Source organism: Physeter macrocephalus, chromosome 8 (genome assembly GCF_002837175.3).
Source record: "Physeter macrocephalus isolate SW-GA chromosome 8, ASM283717v5, whole genome shotgun sequence".
Lineage (NCBI taxonomy): Eukaryota > Metazoa > Chordata > Mammalia > Artiodactyla > Physeteridae > Physeter > Physeter macrocephalus.
In genome coordinates, this window is record NC_041221.1 from 91,111,151 (window position 1) to 91,130,090 (window position 18,940).

An 18,940-nucleotide genomic window follows, 5' to 3' on the forward strand; every position below is an offset into this window, starting at 1 on the left:
CTATTGCAATAGTCTTGAAAAAAGTCTTCCTCCCCTATTTAACTTGTCCAGTGTAATTTTTCTTTGACAATTCGAAATCCTGTATTAATAGGGAATAAAAATAAGACATGTTTGGGATAGGTGTTGTCCTTGCCCTCAAAGATCTTGGAAACAATGCTGTAACAATTTCTTGAATGTAGAGGCAGCTTCAAGGAATGCTTCAAATGTATATTACAGATTCCATTTAATTTACATTTGAATTTATCCACAAACTTGGGGTATTCTAGAGGTCCTCCAGACTGATGATGGTTATCTGAAAGTTTCTGAATCAGAACCCATCCCAAATTTACACTCAAAACCAGGTTTACATGCAGGATGAATAATGGTGTTATTTAGAACGTATTTTACTTAGAAGTATCTTCACCAGGATTATTGGATGATTGAAATCCCACATGTAGACATATGTTACTTTTTATTAACAATTACCTTTCTTTCACTTTCTTTTCAAATATGATAATTAAGTAGTTTATATCTTAGCATGAAATAATACATCATATAGTTCTTTGCAACATGAGGGAGCCAGGGTATCATAGGGAATTTGGGAAGTTGGCCTAGAGAGGAGTAGAGGGAGAAGAATGCTGAGAGTGCAGTTCTTGAAAGATTTCTGCAGAACTAATAGGTGTTGTTGAAGTTTTATTAAATAATTCACATAAAATGGATGCTCATAGAAATCAAAAGCATTAGCATTATTTATAAAATTAGGGAATGACAATGGTAAAAAAAAATGGATTGATTTGTGGTCAGGACTAAAGCTTCCAAAAGTACTTGATAAAATGTGCTTATTTATCTTGCTTTTTGCTTCGGTATATCTGTTTCTTACTATCTACTGGGACAAATGTGTTTTGGCTTCTCCCAATATAGGTATACATAGTTACCTTTCTGTTTCTCTCTTCTTTCTCCATTAATCTCTATCTGACTTTCCTTCTAAAAGTGAAATATTTGTGTGTATATGTTTGTATGTAAGTTTATTTTTAGCTTTAATGAGGTATAATTGACAAATAAATTTATAATATATCTAAGGTGCATGATGTGATGATTTGATATGTGTATATGTTTTTAAAGGATTCCCACAATCTACTAAAAATTGATACATCAATCACCTCACATATTTCCCTTTTTTTCCCCAGGATTACACATATAAGTGATACCATGATGTAGTATTTGTCTTTCTTTGTCTGACTTATTTCACTTAATGTAATGCTCTCCAGGTTCATCCATACTGTCACAAATGACAGGATTTCCTTCTTTTTTAAGGCTGTATAATATTCCACCGTGTGTGTGTGTGTGTGTGTGTGTGTGTGTGTGTGTCTGTGTGTGTGTGTGTGTGTGTGTCTGTGTGGTACAAAATACTGTTTTTTTATACATATATGTATAACTTTAAAAAATCAATTCATCCACCAACAGGCATTTAGATTATTCCCATACCTTGGTTATTGTGAATAATGCTGCAATGAACATGTGAGCACAGTTATCTCTTTGAGATAATAAATTCTTTAGCTTTGGATATATACCCAGAAGTGGGATTGCTGAATCATCTGGTACTTCTAGTTTTAATTTGTTGAAGAATCTCTGTACTGTACAGAGGTGAATTATTTTTAAAGTAATGTAAATGTGTTTAATATGAAGAAATCCCATCTGATAGGAACATTAGCCTAGGAAGGGACTTGCATTTGCTGTATGTCAATCTAGAATGCCCTGCCCACGGGACTTCATATGGCTACCTTCTTTTTGTCATTCATATCTCAGCTCACATCACCTTTTTTTTGAGGTCTTTCCTAGTTGCCAAAGATAAAGTAGCTGCATCCTCATACTCTGCTAAAATCACAGATAGATTCTGTCCCACCAGTCTAGTTTATATTATTCTTCAGAGCATTTATTAGTACCTGGTATTATTCTTTCTCTAATTTATTTACTTCTTTATTAACTGTTTCCCCCACTAGTACATAAGCTTCATGAAGTAATGGATATTGTCCGCATTGTTCAGTGTTATTTAGGAAGTCCCCAAATTATTGCTGATGCATAGCACACTCTCAACAATTAAGGAAACTTCATATTAAATTCTTTTTCTGCCACAAGTATATTAACTCATTTCTCTCTCCCTTTCATCATGAATTAATTCACCATTATTTGAATTCCATGTTTTATATTTCCACTAAAAATTTCTTCTTCTTTTTCCAATTAAGGCTTCTAAATTCTAGTTGAGGAATAAATGTTTGCAATTGTGTTTATTTTCCAGTTTGTATTTGTGGCCTAGACCGTTGGGAAAATACATGAAAACTAGAATCTGTCTTATTATGAACAATTTATTTCAAAAATATGAAGGTTATATAAGGAACAGGGCTTTATCAAAACTTAATTTTGTAGGATGAAAGGAGTTGACAGGTTCCATCACCAACTCATATATGCAGTATGAAAAGATTAGTCCCCATGAGAGGTCCTTCAAAAGACGTACTTTCTGGTTTTGTTTACTACAATCCAGTTTGCTTTGTTCTGTAGGTTGCTTAATATATCATTTGGTTCTACATGTTTCTTTTTCCTGATATTTCTTTTATATTGTCAGATCCTGCCATGTCCATTCAAATAGAAAATTGTCTGAAACTACCTAAGTCACAACAAATCTGCTGTGTGAATAAAATCTTTATGGAGAGCTGTGAGGTTTCCAAGGCACATGCATAATAGAAATTCAATATCACTTCATTTGAGTACAGGCTGAACTACCAATAGCTTCATATCACAGAGACCCACAAATTTGTGCTAAGAAAAGAATGATTACAACAGAATGCCAGGCCTGTGTATGGGAGCCTGGTAATGTATTCCACAGTCAGCAGTGTGAGTCACCCCAGGGTGCTGGTGTTAGGAGAGAGGGCCACTTCCGAATTCACAGTGGTATGAGAAGCTTCTAATATTAATCAAATCTGTTTTTTATTAACATATTCCTCAGTATAGAAGTTAAATTCAAATAGGAAAAATGGTAATCTGTAAAAGCTGCCTTAAAATGGAGAATCTGGCATTAGCTTCTTTAACTTTAGTGCCAACGAAGCAGTTAACAAAAAAAAGAAAAAAAGCTTATAAATACAAAGTTTAATATGTTATCCATTTTTTGCTTAAAGTATTAATAAGTAATTCTCTGGACAAAAACTAAGGTAGGAAAAATGTCTTATGTGTTTGTGAGCATGTGTACAGAAAGGAAGAGAGAGAGAGAGAGAGAGAGAGAGAGAGCTCAAATGGGATTAGAATAAATATTAAGAAATGTATTGTCTCCTTTCTCCTTAGGATAATTTGTTATAATGAATGTTGCTGAAAATAAGCAGGGAAAAAGTTAAAGTTAACGAGTATTAAAATTATTTAAGGGCTATTTTAGACCAATTTATGATTAAATTTACCTTATGTAGACTATGATCTCTAAGAATATAACTAATATAAACTTTAATACAATGAATTATGTTTGCATCAATATTTTTCACTTTGGGGGATATTTTTTCAACAACATTTTTACCTAATACCTACATTATCAAAATAATTACAATCTAAAATCTAAATTTACTATTTTAGCTAACAACATATATGAAAAAAATAATGATCTAATAATACTCCTTGGTTAGTTCATATATAATTTTCTAAAGATTTAAATGAACAACTAAAATATATATTTATATTTATAGTTCTTAAAGTCATATTAAAGCTCAGAAGTCTAAAGTCATTATTACAATTGATCTTAATTTAGCATGAAAATGTGTGTCTATATAGTGCTCCAGCTTAATAACTAGAACACTTTTGGATGACTGACACAATTATTTTTTAATAACTTCTAAAAGCAAAATAACTCATAACAATATATGAGTATAAAGCAATAATTAATTAGAATCTTTGTTAGGTTGACCCAAGATCAACTTTATCTACTGATTACTTTGAAATAGTTACCATTTCTATGAGATCTGAGTCACATAGAGTTCAGATAATTTTAGACAGAAATGCATTCAAGACAGAGATGTATTTTTTAGAATTAAAACATGGTAAAAGGGTACAAAATTTTAGGTATAAGATGATTAAGGTGTGAGGATCTAATGTCAAACATGGTGACTATAGTTGATAATACTGTATTATACAACTGAAATTTGTTAAGAGAGTAGAACTTAAATGGTCTCATTAAAAAAAAAGGTAACACGTGAGGTGATGGATGTGTTAATTAACTAGTTGGTGGGAATCCCTTTACAATGTGTGCATATAGGACGTCACCAAGATGGATATTTTAGATAGCTTACAATTTTGTTGTCAGTTATACCTCAGTAAAGTTGGAAAAAAATAAAACTTGACCGTGGAATGAAAAAACAAAAATAAAAAATATGAATCTAGCCACAAAATATGACCAGCGAAAATTCTCCAAAAAACACTCAAAAACCCATTATTTAGCAAACAGAGTATTTTTTTTTTTTTTTGCGGTACGCGGGCCTCTCACTGTTGTGGCCTCTCCCGTTGCGGTGAACAGGCTCAGCGGCCATGCCTCACGGGCCCAGCCGCTCCGCGGCATGTGGGATCTTCCCGGACCGGGTCACGAGCCCGTGTCCCCTGCATCGGCAGGCGGACCCTCAACCACTGCGCCACCAGGGAAGCCCCCTACAAACAGAGTATTTTGATTAGCTAAGAAAACTATTTCTATTGTGTTAACCTGATGTCTTAAGATTTAAAATGACAAACTCTAGAAGTGTAAAAAGTGGTTTTTTTCCCATTCAAGGAGTGCTGCCGACAAATTTAATCCATTTAAAGTAATTGAACCATTAGAGGAAGAGTAAGTGTGATTTGGTCTCTGAATTAGTTAGGTCTCTATGAATTTTGGACCAAATCTGAAACTCTTTGAAACACTTTTAAAAAAGTGACTAAACATGAAAAATGTGATCCTAAATGGTACTGTTGAAGTAACATTTTACCGAAAAATGAAAAATTCATGTGCTGTATTATCAAATATTTAAAAAATATGTCAACTATTAATGTGATTCTGACTATACATGTAGTAAATTGGTTTGTCAAATGCAATACGCTATTCATCAGTATTTCTGAACATCTATAGGATAATTATAATCATTATTTGTATTGACCTAGATGATAATAACAGCTGTCACTTACTGAACACCTGCAATTTACCCAAACACTGAGTGCTGGTATTGTATGATGTTTAAGGCTATTGACTTTTTAGCCAGAAACTGCATTCAAATCTTGTTTCTGTCACTTACTTGTTGTGGGGACTTAAGAAGATGATTTGTGCCTCAGTTACCTTTTCTGCAAAAGAGACAATTTTATCTGCCTTATAATATTGTGGTGAGGAAGCATTAAATGAGTTAATTTGTTAAACCCCTTAGACCAATAATTGGAACATAGTCAGTGTTCAATAAATTTATCAACTTTCAACTATTACTTGATAGTTTAGATATTTAATCATGATAAAATATTTGTTATAATTATCTTATAGATAAGGAAACTGTGGCTATGAGATTTTATACAAGTTGCCCCAAGTCATGTAGCCAGTAATAGAGTTAAAAACTCCCAAGTTTATGTTCTTTCCACTTTATTGCACTGTCTCCAAAAGTATTGTGAGATTCTGAATTTTCTTTTTATGTATAGTTTTTTTTTATTTTTTAAAATTGAAATATATTTGATTTACAATATTAGTTTCAGGTGTACAGCATAGCGATTCGCTATTTTTTACAGCTTATACTCTATTAAAAGTTATTATAAGATAATGGCTATAGTTCCCTGTGCGGTACAATATATCCTTGTTGCTTATTGATTTTATACGTAGTAGTTTGTATCTCTTAATCCCATACCTCTGATTTGCCCCTCTGCCTTCCCTCTACCTTTGGTAACCACTAGTTTGTTTCTCATATCTGTGAGTCTGTTTCTGTTTTGTATATTCATTCTATTGCATTATTTTTCAGATTCCACATATAAGTGATAACATACAATATTTGTCTTTCTCTGTTTGATTTATTTCAAACAGTGAAAGCATAATATTCTCTCGGTCTGTCCATGTTGTTGCAAGTGGCAGAATATCATAATTTCATTATTTTATGGCTGATTAATATTCCATTTTATACACACCCACATACTATATGTTCTTTATTCATTTGTCTGTTGATGGGCACTGGGGTTGCTTCCACATCTTGGCTATTATGAATTGTGCTATTATAAACATTAGGGTGCATGTATCTTTTGAAATTAATGTTTTTTTTTTTTCTGGATATATATACCATAGATCATATGGTAGTTCTATTTTTAGTTTTTTGAGGTGCTTCCATAGTGTTTTCCATAGCGGCTGCACCAATTTACATTCCTATCAACAGTGTATGAGGATTTCCTGTATGAGGATGTGGACATCCTCACCAACATTTGTTATTTGTAGACTTTTTGATGATGGCCATTCTGACAGGTGTGAGGTGATACCTCATTGTTGTTTTGATTTGCATTTCCTTAATGATGAGCGGTGTTCAGCATCTTTTCATGTGCCTGTTAGCCAGGTGTATGTCTTTTTTGGAAAAGTGTCTACTTAGTCTTCTGCCCATTTTTTGATTGGGTGGTTTATTTTTTGATATTAAGTTGGATGAGTTGTTTATATATTTTTGATATTAACCCCTTTTCGGTCATTTCATTTGCAAATATTTTCTCCCATTCCGTAGGTTGTCTTTTCATTTTGTCAGTGGTTTCCTTTGCTGTGCAAAAGCTTTCAAGGTTAATAGGTCTTATTTATTTTTGCTTTTATTTCTTTTGCTTTAGGAGACAGATCTAAGATAATATTGCTATGATTTATGTCAAATAGTGTTCTATGTTCTCTTCTAGGAGTTTTATGGTTTCAGGTCTAACATTTAGGTCTTTAATCCATTTTGAGTTTATTTTTGTATATGGTGTGAGGAAATATTCTAATTTCATTGTTTTATGTGTAGCTGTCCAGTTTTTCCAGCACCACCTATTGAAGAGAGTGTATTTTCTCCATTATCTATTCCTGCCTCCTTTGTTGTAGATTAATTGACCGTAAGTACATGGGTTTATCTGGGAGCTCTCTATTCTGTTCCATTCATGTATGGTCTGTTTTTGTCCCAGTACCATACTATTTTGATTACTGTAGCTTTGTAGGATAGTCTGAAATCAAGGAGGGTGATACCTCCAGCTTTGTTCTTTTTTTCTCAGGATTGCTTTGGCAATTCAGGATCTTTTGTAGTTACATGCAAATTTTAGAATTATTTTTTCTAGTTCTGTGAAAATGCCATTGGTATTTTGATAGGCATTGCATTAAATCTGTAGATTGCTTTTGTTAATATTTTAACAATATTAATTCTTCCAATCCACGAGCTCAGGATATCTTTCCATTTCTTTGTATGATTTTCAATTTCCTTCATTAGTGTTTTATGAATTATTCTTAAAATTCAGAAAAATTCTTAGTTTTCTGGATTATATCTTAAATTACTAAAGAAATAATATAAACAACAGCCATGATGTAATAGATGTATGTGTCCAACAAGTATATTAACTCAAACCTCACATCAACAATATTATCTCTATTTTACGTATGAGGAAACTGAGATATTGAGGAGATTCCTCACTTGCTCAATATCATACAGCTAGTAAGTGGCAGAGGTACAAATACTCCTTCAATATCTCTCCCCAGGTATGTCTTTGTATGTCTTACATTTGCTCAGAAATGGGTCAGCTCCTAAAGTTTCCACCTACTTGCCCAGCACTGATAGGCTCTATTCTGAACTATAGCTTCTGAGGCAACAGAGACTTCCTATTCTTTGTAATACTTATGGACCCTGCTGCTGCCCCAGAACTACTCTGCACAGCACAGTGGACACTTCCACTGTTCCTCTGCTGCACTGAGCTCTCTCTCCCAATTTTTATCATTAATGACTCTGTTAAGGGATCCTGAGGGAATGCTGCTGTGTTCACTATGTATTGCAGCTTTCCAATTTTTCACTTTGCCTTCTTTTGCCTAAGATCTAATCATGCATGCAGGGACTATACTGGCAATGGATTCAATCAACAGCTACCATATTTTACTCAGAGTGTCTCTCATCTAGATTGACTGAGGATATAATGCTGACTTAGGGTAATCATGTCTAGTCTCTTAAGACTTTATTCACCCCTAGTTTACAAGACATGCTTACATATAGCTGGAACCCAAGTGCACATAGTTTAATTCTTTCCTAGGATTCTCCTCTGCATACATACAAATGAAATTTTGTCGGCTCATCAAATATACCCAAGCATGCTTGGATCCTGAAAGGTGCTGATAGAAGGCAGCGACTCAAGCTGTAAACTCCACTATCCACACATAAAAGGAATTAATGGTAATGCTAGTTTGGAGTACTTTACTTCTTGACCATGTCAAATAACAGACTAGACTATACAATTTTTTGAGCAATACTCCTGAACTATATTCAGAACTTAGTAAACTTATGGTACTGATATACAAGCCAAAATATAATTTGGAAATATAGATTCTACTACTCTATTTAAATACTCGGGAAAGTGGTTGTAGTCTTAGACATTTTATGAAATGTTATAATCTATATTCTTATTTAACAATTAGGTGTGCATATATAATCACCAAATATATATAGTTAAATATATATATATTTTACATATATAGTTAAAATATATATTTTATATATATAGTTAAATATACATATAGATAAATATATATATACATAGTTCAGATGAGCTGACCCTAGCTCCTGGCTTTAGATTGGCATGCCACTCAGATCAATGAACATATACTGCACCACTTTAGTTGGTTCAGGACAGGGAATGTGAGATGAACTGTGACAGTGAAAACTCTGAGCCTTTTGCTTGAGCTATTGAGAGTACTGTTAAGTCCAGTAGAATCACTGTTGACCATCTTCGTCACCACATAGGAAGAACACGCTTGGTAATAAAGCCAACAGAAAAAAGCCAAACAAGAGGGATGGGAAGGAATAAGTCTTGAGGATGCTGACTTTTAGTTGTGGGACATTTTAGTAATGTGAATTGATACCTTCCCTTTTTTGTTTAAGAATTGAATTGGGTATTTTTATCTGCAAATAACAGAGTCATGACAAAGAGGGAAGAATAATTTTGGAATTTTAAATAAACTTTACTAATGAGCACTTAAAGTAAAAGCTTGAATACCCATTGGAAAAATTGGCCTTGGTGTTTAACCTTACATTAAAAAAAAATCTGTAGATATCTTTTGTCTTAATATTACTCACGTCACTGATAACTTTTTAATTAAATGTAATAAAAGTTTCTTCTTTCTCTCTTTTCTCTCTCTTTCTCCTTCTCACTCTCCCTTTTTTCATACATCAAATTTAGAGATTAAAAAAGTTAACCCCCGTGAATAAAATGATAAATAAATATAGCTTTTATTTTTATAATATTAGATTTAAAAAAGCTATCCACCCAGGCAAAAAAAACCAAAAAACAAAAAAGCAACTCTGTCAAAACTCTGTTTTCATTACTCATTAATTAATTAATGATTTGGGATCACTTCTTGATTGACTAATAATGCTTTATTTTACCAAAACTCTGTACGCTATGGCGCAAATCTCAGTTAGTCTTACTTCTTGAGACATTGCTCACTACTATGTCTGCCTTTTGCAGACTCAGAAATTTAGAAATAGATGGAACAATGTTAAATAACCTGCGATTATGACACTTCAAATATAAATCCACAATTTGACGTTTAAGAATTTCAAAAGCTTCCCGGCTGTGATATTGTGCTCTTGATTTCTGTTGTATAATTTGAAAATGTTTTATTCAAAAGTGTCTGGTTTTGTTTCTCATTGTTAAAATGGTAAGTAGTTATAAATATTCCAAGTCACCTGTGCTGAAAAAAAGTCATCCCGTGCTTTCTCTTGTGACTGAAGATATTTAATCTAAAGAGTGTAATGCAGGTATATGCTACTTTTAAATATTAAAATTATATAGTTAATTATATAAAAAATAATTTATAATGCAATTGTTTAAATTCCAAATGATATTCCTTACGGATTTACTGAAATGACAAGTCCTTGGAAGGATTAAATATTTGATAATATTACTCTGCTTTATTTATTTCTTCTATATTTGCATTTAGTTTCTATGTTGTACAAATAATAGATCAAAAGGGAAGTTTCACTTTATTTAATAGTCAAACAGAATTTCTTGAATGTTGATTGTGAACCAGGAATTTTTCTAAGTATTGTACTATCGCTTAAGGAACTCAGAGTGTAGACAAGGATATAGAGACATTAGTATCAGTGACAGTCTCCATGGCATTTCTCTGTGTATGTAGAAAAATAAATTATAGTATTTTCTTCCAAGAAACTTAAAATGTAGTTTTGGAAAGAACACATACAAACAGTGAATGATAAAAATGTTGCCATAGGGTAAATTATAAATAAGATTCTATGGTGTTGGCAATGCTATACAAAACCAGAGAAAGATCTCACTTTTAATTGAGAACACAATTAGTAAAATTTGGATATGCATGTAACAAGTGGCAGAGGTATTCCAAATTAGAATACACAAAGGTGTATTACAACCTCAGAGATGTGAGAACTCCAGAAGGGATACTTAAGGGAGAGTGGTTTTACTTGATTAGAACGTAAAACAATTGGCAACTAAGTGTAAAGTTGGAGTGATTTTGAGATGGGAAGTTGGGTGATGGGAGTGGTACTTAAAAAAAAAAATCTGGTGGTGGGTATATAAATAGTAATAAAGAGGAGTTGCCTAGAGAGAGCAACTCTACTTTTCTTTGAAGGCTATTATAGTAATACTGAGGGATAGTAATATGAAGTAGGACAGGGTAATGTAAAAGGAATGCAGGGAATTAATGGTGGGATCATTATTTTGATTCTAGAGTTTATGTGTTTTTCCGGCTAACTAAATGTGAAAGAGAAATAGTAGAAATTACATTCCAAGGTCATATCCAGTATTACTAGGTTTAGTGTGTTAGAGAGTGGTGGTTATGAAACTATGGCTAGAGTTAACATCATTTCTCTAATACTATCACGACTACCAACCATACTCTTAGCTGCTCTTTATCTACAGATGCCATTTCTCTCAGTGGGAAGCTGTGGTGTGGATGTGTCTAGGCAAAAGTGCTGGAACAAATATGACACCATTTGGATAATAGAACAAGATGTCGGTTCACATATAAAGATTATATACTTGGTTTATTTCACTATCTAAAGAATTATATTCTCAAAAATCAAGGTAAGAAGAATATTAGTTTCTTTGATGATAGTGGAAGTAAAATTATTATACCAATATATACTTATAAATCAATTAAATATTAATAAATCATGAAATATTAATGTGGTTCTTGGAACTTTGTCACTGGAATATATTTTTTAGCCTATTGTGTGATATTTATTTTTTCTTTATTGTGTAACATGATAATCATATAATAGCTATTGAAGAGTTGTTTCATTTTGAAACGTGAAACAGTTAAATCCTTTAAAAAACATTCTAGGTTGAAATTTCATAGATAATCTGATAGTAAAAGAGTACTTTCCAACAAAACTTGAGGAATTCCTCTTGGGGCCTTTTTACACCCAAAGCAAAATTATTTTTCTCATTTGAATTTTTTTCTAATCTTTTTTTAACTCTTGAAAAACTTATCTAATGACTTTAATTTAAAAATGGTGACTTCCTATTGGTTTTTAATGACAATGTCAGTTTTAGAACAGTTTCTGGTTTCTTAAAAGAAGACAAAGGTTAATGAATCCTGTAAGAGCCCAGTAAATGAGTTTTTCTAATTTTTTAACAAGTAGAGAGTTTCTGAACTGTAGATTTTATATATATATAAGTGTGTGTGTGTTTCCTTGAAAGGCCACATGCATCTGGAGCTACTCCATATAATGAAGTAACTAAAGCTGTGTGGAGTATGTGTATAAACTAACTTTATGTTTATGTGACTCATACATGCATTCGTTTATTTCAATGTGTGATTATTTGAGTTTCAATTCACACATTGAAGATTTTTTCTTTTAAAAATATGTAATGAAATCCAGCACCAAGAAAAATCTACGACCCTAAGGTTTGCAATATCAAATACCCTCCAAAATGTTGGAATCAAATGTTAAATACTCTGGGTAAATTTTGTTTTTGACTTTGGATCAGGTCATCAACTGTTTTATTAAAACTGTTACATAGCTACATTATATAGAATGTACTATTAGTGAAAAATTGTAGTCAAGTCCTGATTTTCTCTTTGGGTTTAACTCTATGAGTTGGCTCTGATTAGATTATGAACACAAATTAACCTCTGCCATTACTTCCATTTCCACTAAGCAATCTGGCAAAGGGGAATCAGAAGTGCCCTGGCCCTGGACGTAGATAGGAATGCAGTAGAGGAGAAAAGGCAGATACTTTTTTTTCTAAAACTAACACAGATTCTAGTTAGATTTCGAGGATTAGTGCGAGGAAGGTTATTTGATAGTAAGAGAGGGGATCAGTTGCAGGACTCAACATTGTAAAACATCACCCTCACACAGACTCATTTATGGATAACTGAGTTCCTACAATGTGCCCAACTTTGTTCTATGTGTTTGGTGAACCATGGTGAACAAAGCTGACGAAGGAGGGCTTAAACCTCACTGCAGGGTCAAATGTTAACAGGTGTTTTATGTCTAACTGGGACAGGACAAGTCATGTTTATTACTTACATACTATGATGTGACCAATTCTTACTTCTTCCAGCAACTATGTGAAGCAGGTACACTGACCCCAATTTATACATGAGAAAAGAGCCCATAAAATTTAGGTAAATTGCCCAGTCATATAATCAGTAAGTGATAGACTTGGATTTAAACATATCAATCATATTCAAAACGCTGATAGATATCCTTTTCACCAGAGCACACATGCCTTTGGAAGTTTGTGGAATATTATGAACTTATATAATTCAGCAAAATCACTGGGAATATGGAATATGGTCCTTGGAGAGGCAGTCTTTTTTTTTTTTTTTTTCGTGGCACTCAACTTTGCCACTTAGATCTGTGACCTTAGACTGGTTACTTAAAATTGTTAGCCTTAGTGGAGTAATCACATATCTGTCTCATCAAATTATTGTGGGGATAAAGACAATAAATATAAAACATTTAGCACAATGACTGTGACATAGTAAGTTTTAAAATATGCTGTCTCTTCTTATCGTAATCATCATTATTTACAATATTTTATTATTCTTTCCTGGTGAGAAAAGCTATTTGCCCATTTAAAATTTGTAACTAGAATGAAGGACTCTGGCTAGAAAGGGCAAGAAAGAATCTAAGTATAGATTTAAAGATATAAAATTTGAGAAATACAAAGTATGCAAAAAGTGTACTCTTGATTTCAACTTTTAAAAAATTTAACCGAATTGTCACCAAATACATGGATCATTTTGGTGTTTTCCAACATTAAATATTTAAATTAGATACATATTTTCCATTATTAAATTATTTTCATGTGAGAACAAATGAGTACATTTAATGATGCCATTGTTAAAAACACAGCATATTTAACTGAAAACATAAATAAGTTATTAATAATATTTACATAAATACATTTGTGCCATAAGCATTCCTCTTTTCTAAGTTTAAAGTAATGCTGTACTGCAATTGCATATTAACCTTACTATTATACACAAAATATGCAATTAAATGCTCACTTAAAATTAGCAATTATAAATGTCCCTGCATATATAGTAGCTCCTGAAGAATGTAATGCACTTGCAGTAATATCTACTATACTGTGTGTTGCTTTTCTGCTGTTCAGCTAAGGGATTGAATGGGGAAATAATTTCACACTGCATATAATGCATCTGATATGAAGGAAACTTGAAAATTATTTAGTTACAGATTTCTCTGACCAGGCTTGCAAAGTGGCATATATTATGTTAATGGGCAAGCATTTGAAAATGAATTTGAATATTAAATGCACTAAGTTTGGGTTCTGACATGAAAGAAGGCAGAGTTGATACACAATTTACAAACAGGTTCTTGTTAACTCTTTCATTGCTGTGGCTCACCATCATGCTTTGTGCTTAAAAATTTTACAGTTTTATAATGTTTTCATCACTGAAAATTCCATAATATTGAAATTTAACCATTAGCGTGTACAAATGAAGTTCTACTATAGTGTTAGATTTTTAGCCATGTTCTATGTTTAGTTGTACTCTATGTTGTTCAGTGAAAAATAGTTGCTTATTCATGAAAGTTATAAGTAGAAAAGAAATGAACAACATCAATCACTGTATTAATGGTATACTATATTTTCTAGCTTTCATTTGTAAAGTAGCACATTTGAGTTGGCATATATTGGAATGTATGCTACCAAGCCACTATTATATATTCAACCAAAATATCTTGTTTTCATGTCTCAGCAGAGATCACCAGTTTACTACTAGTGGATTCATTGTGTTTAAATTTACAGAAAATGAATAGTTAGTAGTAAACCTAACCACCAAAGCATATTTTTATTGAAAGAGGAAAGCATTACAGTACACTGGATGTTTTAGGTCATTTATTTTGTATTTGCTCTGGGTCATTTTACAAAAGCACTTCTGCTCTCTAGCGTTAAAATGAGAGCCACTCTACTCCCCAGATATTACCCAGCAGCACTTGGGGGCTCTTAATGATTAATACCATCACCGTCCAGCCACAAACCTTTCTGCCGCAGATAATGCCAGGCAGCAAGCGCGCTTGACACTTTTAATGTATAATTAAGTAGGAAAAGTCAGCACTCAGTATGCAAATTTTTCAAAATGATAAATGATGCCATACAGCAGTAGGGATTGATTTGGTGTAAATGAAACTAATTAAGGAAATGTCAAACATAATTAATAAAACAGGTTTAAGCTGCAAAACATTGTCAATTGAATGAATGAGGAGGCATTGGCTCCCATTGTTTCTGCTTTATTTAGGGCTTGTGTTTAGCTTGTACTCTGTTCCTAAATGCACTTTCGCTACCTCACACCCTCCACTACCAATTCCCAGAGAGGGGGAAAATAAATTTGCTTGTCTCTCCACTGACTGCAGAAATTAATTGCAGAAATCTTGTCCCATCCAAGTGTTACATTCACTCACAGGACATTAACATAACTAATTTGAAAGAGCCCAAATGACTGCATAATAGAGCACTGTCAGTATGCCTGACAGTCTTTGGTCATACCAAATTAGCTTGGTTTTCTAATTGAAATTTTTTTCCTTGGACTCTTTTTATAATTTTTTCTTCAGCTATTCATTTTTGATAAGAACAAAGGTTTTATAATTTACAAAAGAGTGCTTGACCTATAATTACTATGAGGAAATTAGGGGAGGTAGAAAAGTCAGATTTAGTCCTGGTAATGATGCTAGAGACCTTGTTCCCTCTAGGGAGCCCGAAGAATAATGGAATCTTCTATTTTTATGGGCGACCTGTGCACTGGTGCTGACTCTAACTGTGAATCCACTTTACTTTGCAGATCACTTGCTTAACACTAAAAGTGCCAGCAGAATGGCAGGCCATTATTCCAAATGTCATTCAAACCAGTGCCATTTCCACATGCCCTTCCCACTCAAAGAGTGAATTGAAAAACATCTGCCAGTCCTCACATCACGCCCTTGTAAATCTTCCATGTAGAGTTTTATGCAACTTACTTTGTGAACCCTTTGGGTATATAAGGGTGAGGGGGTAAGGGGCTTGTGGAGAGCAGGAAATTTAAAGAATGCTAAAATAGGTTATTTGAAAGAGAATCCAGTGGTTCTTGATTTTAAAATCTGTCACCTGCATGCTATGGACGTAATCTTTTTTTTTTTTTGGCGGTACGCGAGCCTCACTGTTGTGGCCTCTCCCGTTGCGGAGCACAGGCTCCGGACGCGCAGGCTCAGCGGCCATGGCTCATGGGCCCAGCCGCTCCGCGGCATGTGGGATCTTCCCAGACCGGGGCGCGAACCCATGTCCCCTGCATCGGCAGGTGGACTCTCAACCACTGCACCACCAGGGAAGCCCATGGATGTAATCTTATTATATCTGATATGGTTTTCAAAAGAAGGATTCTGGTACCACTATATCTTCAGTTTAGACATCTTTTCCCTGAAGGACAGTTTTCCTTTTGAGTATGTCCTAAAATGACTCAATATATAAGAATGGAATCAGTCCACTCTTTTTACACTTTAATTATGAATTATATACTAATATGTTATTTTAGATTTATTGAGGAAATTGTATGGAACCAAAGACATGGATTATACACACTCTTCTTAGTCCATGAAGTTTCTGCTGAGTAGATGTGTAGAGGTACAAGTGCCATGGCACGGTTTTATTTGCTTAAAGTCTTGTTTCTATAAAACCCTCTATATCTATGGCTTCTTTCATTTGGTTCCAGGAATATAAATAAAGTTTACATGTATACTATATGAGATTATAAAGATTCTTGACTTTGAACTCTCCAGATCTTTTGGGGCTTATTTCTAGATGCTCTCCAATATATTCTCTCTAGTTTTAAAATAATACACATGTAGTTATCTATTAATTTTATAGCATTGATTGATTGCATTTACTTTACTGGGGTATGTGTTATGAGCTCTCTTGTAATATCTTCTGTGTTGTATGCAACTGAAAGGAAAGATGGGTTGTCATTTTATACTTCAACTTTAAATGGAGTGGATATGGAGTAAATCAGTGGGATTCAAAATAAATCATCATTACTTCATGTTTTTTTTTTTGTCTAAAATGGACACAAAGAAGTACCTCAGGTTTATTTTATCCAAAGTGTACAGTGATAAGTTTGAAGAACTTTTTCTCAGGCAAATTTCATATGACCTAATTCTAATCCTCCCCTCCCCAAATTATGAAATAGGAGTTAAGAAATTTATTTACCCAGAAATGTCTGGGGTCAGTTTTCCAGAACGATCTTTAGACATAGCTAAACAAAGTAGATTAAACAATGTCATCAAGACCAGACATTTCTCTTTCTCATTTTCCTTATCTCTTGGCTCTGCTTTCCATTGCGTTGATTTCATCTCCAGACTCCACCTTGTGAGTCCCAGTAGCTTCATGATTAAGATTATAGCAGTCCTTACAGTTCATTGCAATGAGAGAGAATTGTTTTCCAGGCAATTAAAGTTCCAGGATTAGCCTTGACTGAACGACCAAAAGAGATGTACTCATCCTAAAATCCGTTACTAGTACCAGGCATCTGGAACCAGTTTAAAGGTCAAGTATTAAACTTTATGCTTCCCCTAAAATAGCCGCATCTAAAACCAAATGGACTGCAGGTGGAGTAGAGGGATTCCCCTGGGAAAATTGTGGTGTTTTTATCAAATGAAAGAAAAATGAGAAAACATTGGTAAAAGCAATAGATATACACTCCAAAAGTATACAGTACAGTTTCTAAGAGCAGAATATATATTCAATGTGGTCTTCTTATTTATGCTGGATGTTACTTAATTAAAAAATGGGAAAATTTAAGTTTTCTGTGAGTGAAAGGATTGTTTTATGCTTATGATGAATTCATTTAAAAGAGGATATAAACAAAGAGAATGTTAATTTTTAGCTGCTAATGCGTGGGTATTTATAACTGAACAAAGGGAAATATGGTTTCTTAGACTTTAGATTTACAGAAGAGTCGCAGAGATAGTACGGAGAATTCACTATACACTTCACAAATCTTCCCCAAATGTTAACTTACATAACCATGGTGTATTTATCGAAACTAAGAAATTAACATGGTACAATGATACTAACTATATACTTTATCAGGTTTTTACCAGTTTTTCAGTTTTTTTTGCTGTTGTTGTTCCCTGTTTTTAATGCAGGATACCCTGTGCATTTAGTCATCATGTCTCTATAGTTCCGTCCAATTTGTGACAGTCCCTCAGTTTTTCCTCGTTTTTCATGACCTTGACACTTTTGAAGAGGACTGGTATTTTATAGCCATTTGGCTTTGTCTTATGGTTTTTTCATGATTAGTTTAAGATTATGCACCATTGGAAAGGATACCACAGAGGTGATGTGCCCTTTTCACTGCATCATATCAAAGAAACTAGTACCAACATGGTTTATTACTGGTGATTTTAACCATAATCACTTGGTTAAAGTGTTCTCTGCCAGGTTCCTCCACTATAAAATAATGATTTTTCCCTTTCCATATTCTATTTGTTAGAGGTGAATCACTAAATCCAGCTCACACTTAAGAGAAGAAGAATTAAGCTCCACCTTCTTCAGGGAGGAGTATAAAATAATTTGCAAATATACATTAAAACCACCATAGTAGCTTTGGGAAGATAACTAAGGGCCATGCAACTATCCTGTTTCTCCTTAATGTTTTGCCCATTAAAAATTTTAGCATTCATCAGTGGATGTTGCCTGGAGCAATTATTAATGTGGTGGCCAAATGATGATTTTGTATTTTCCTCATTCCTTCCATATTATTTTCAATTCTTTTGTAAGAAGTTTCCACCCACCCACCCTCCCTCCCTCTTTCTTTCTTTTCTTTTTTTCTTTCTCTTTCTTTCCTTCTTTCCTTCTTTCTTTCTTTCTTTCTTTCTTTCTTTCTTTCTTTCTTTCTTTCTTTCTTTCTTTCTTTTTTCTTTCTACATTTGTTTATATTATAATGCAAAATATTTGGTAAATAATAAATAGTTTGGAGAAGTCACATTACCCAATCTTAAGACTTACTATAAAGCTACCAAAATCAAGATAGTGTGAGATTGGTAAAGGGACAGACACTTGGATGAAAGAAACAGGAAAAAAAGTGAAGCTTAGCCTAAACCTCATACGTTATACAAAAATTCACTCAAAAATTCATTCAGTCAATTCACAGATCTAAATGTAAAACATAAAACTGTAAAACTTTTACAAGAAAATATAAGAGAATATCTTTGTGGCCTGGTGGTAGATGAAAAAGTCTTAAATGTGACACTAA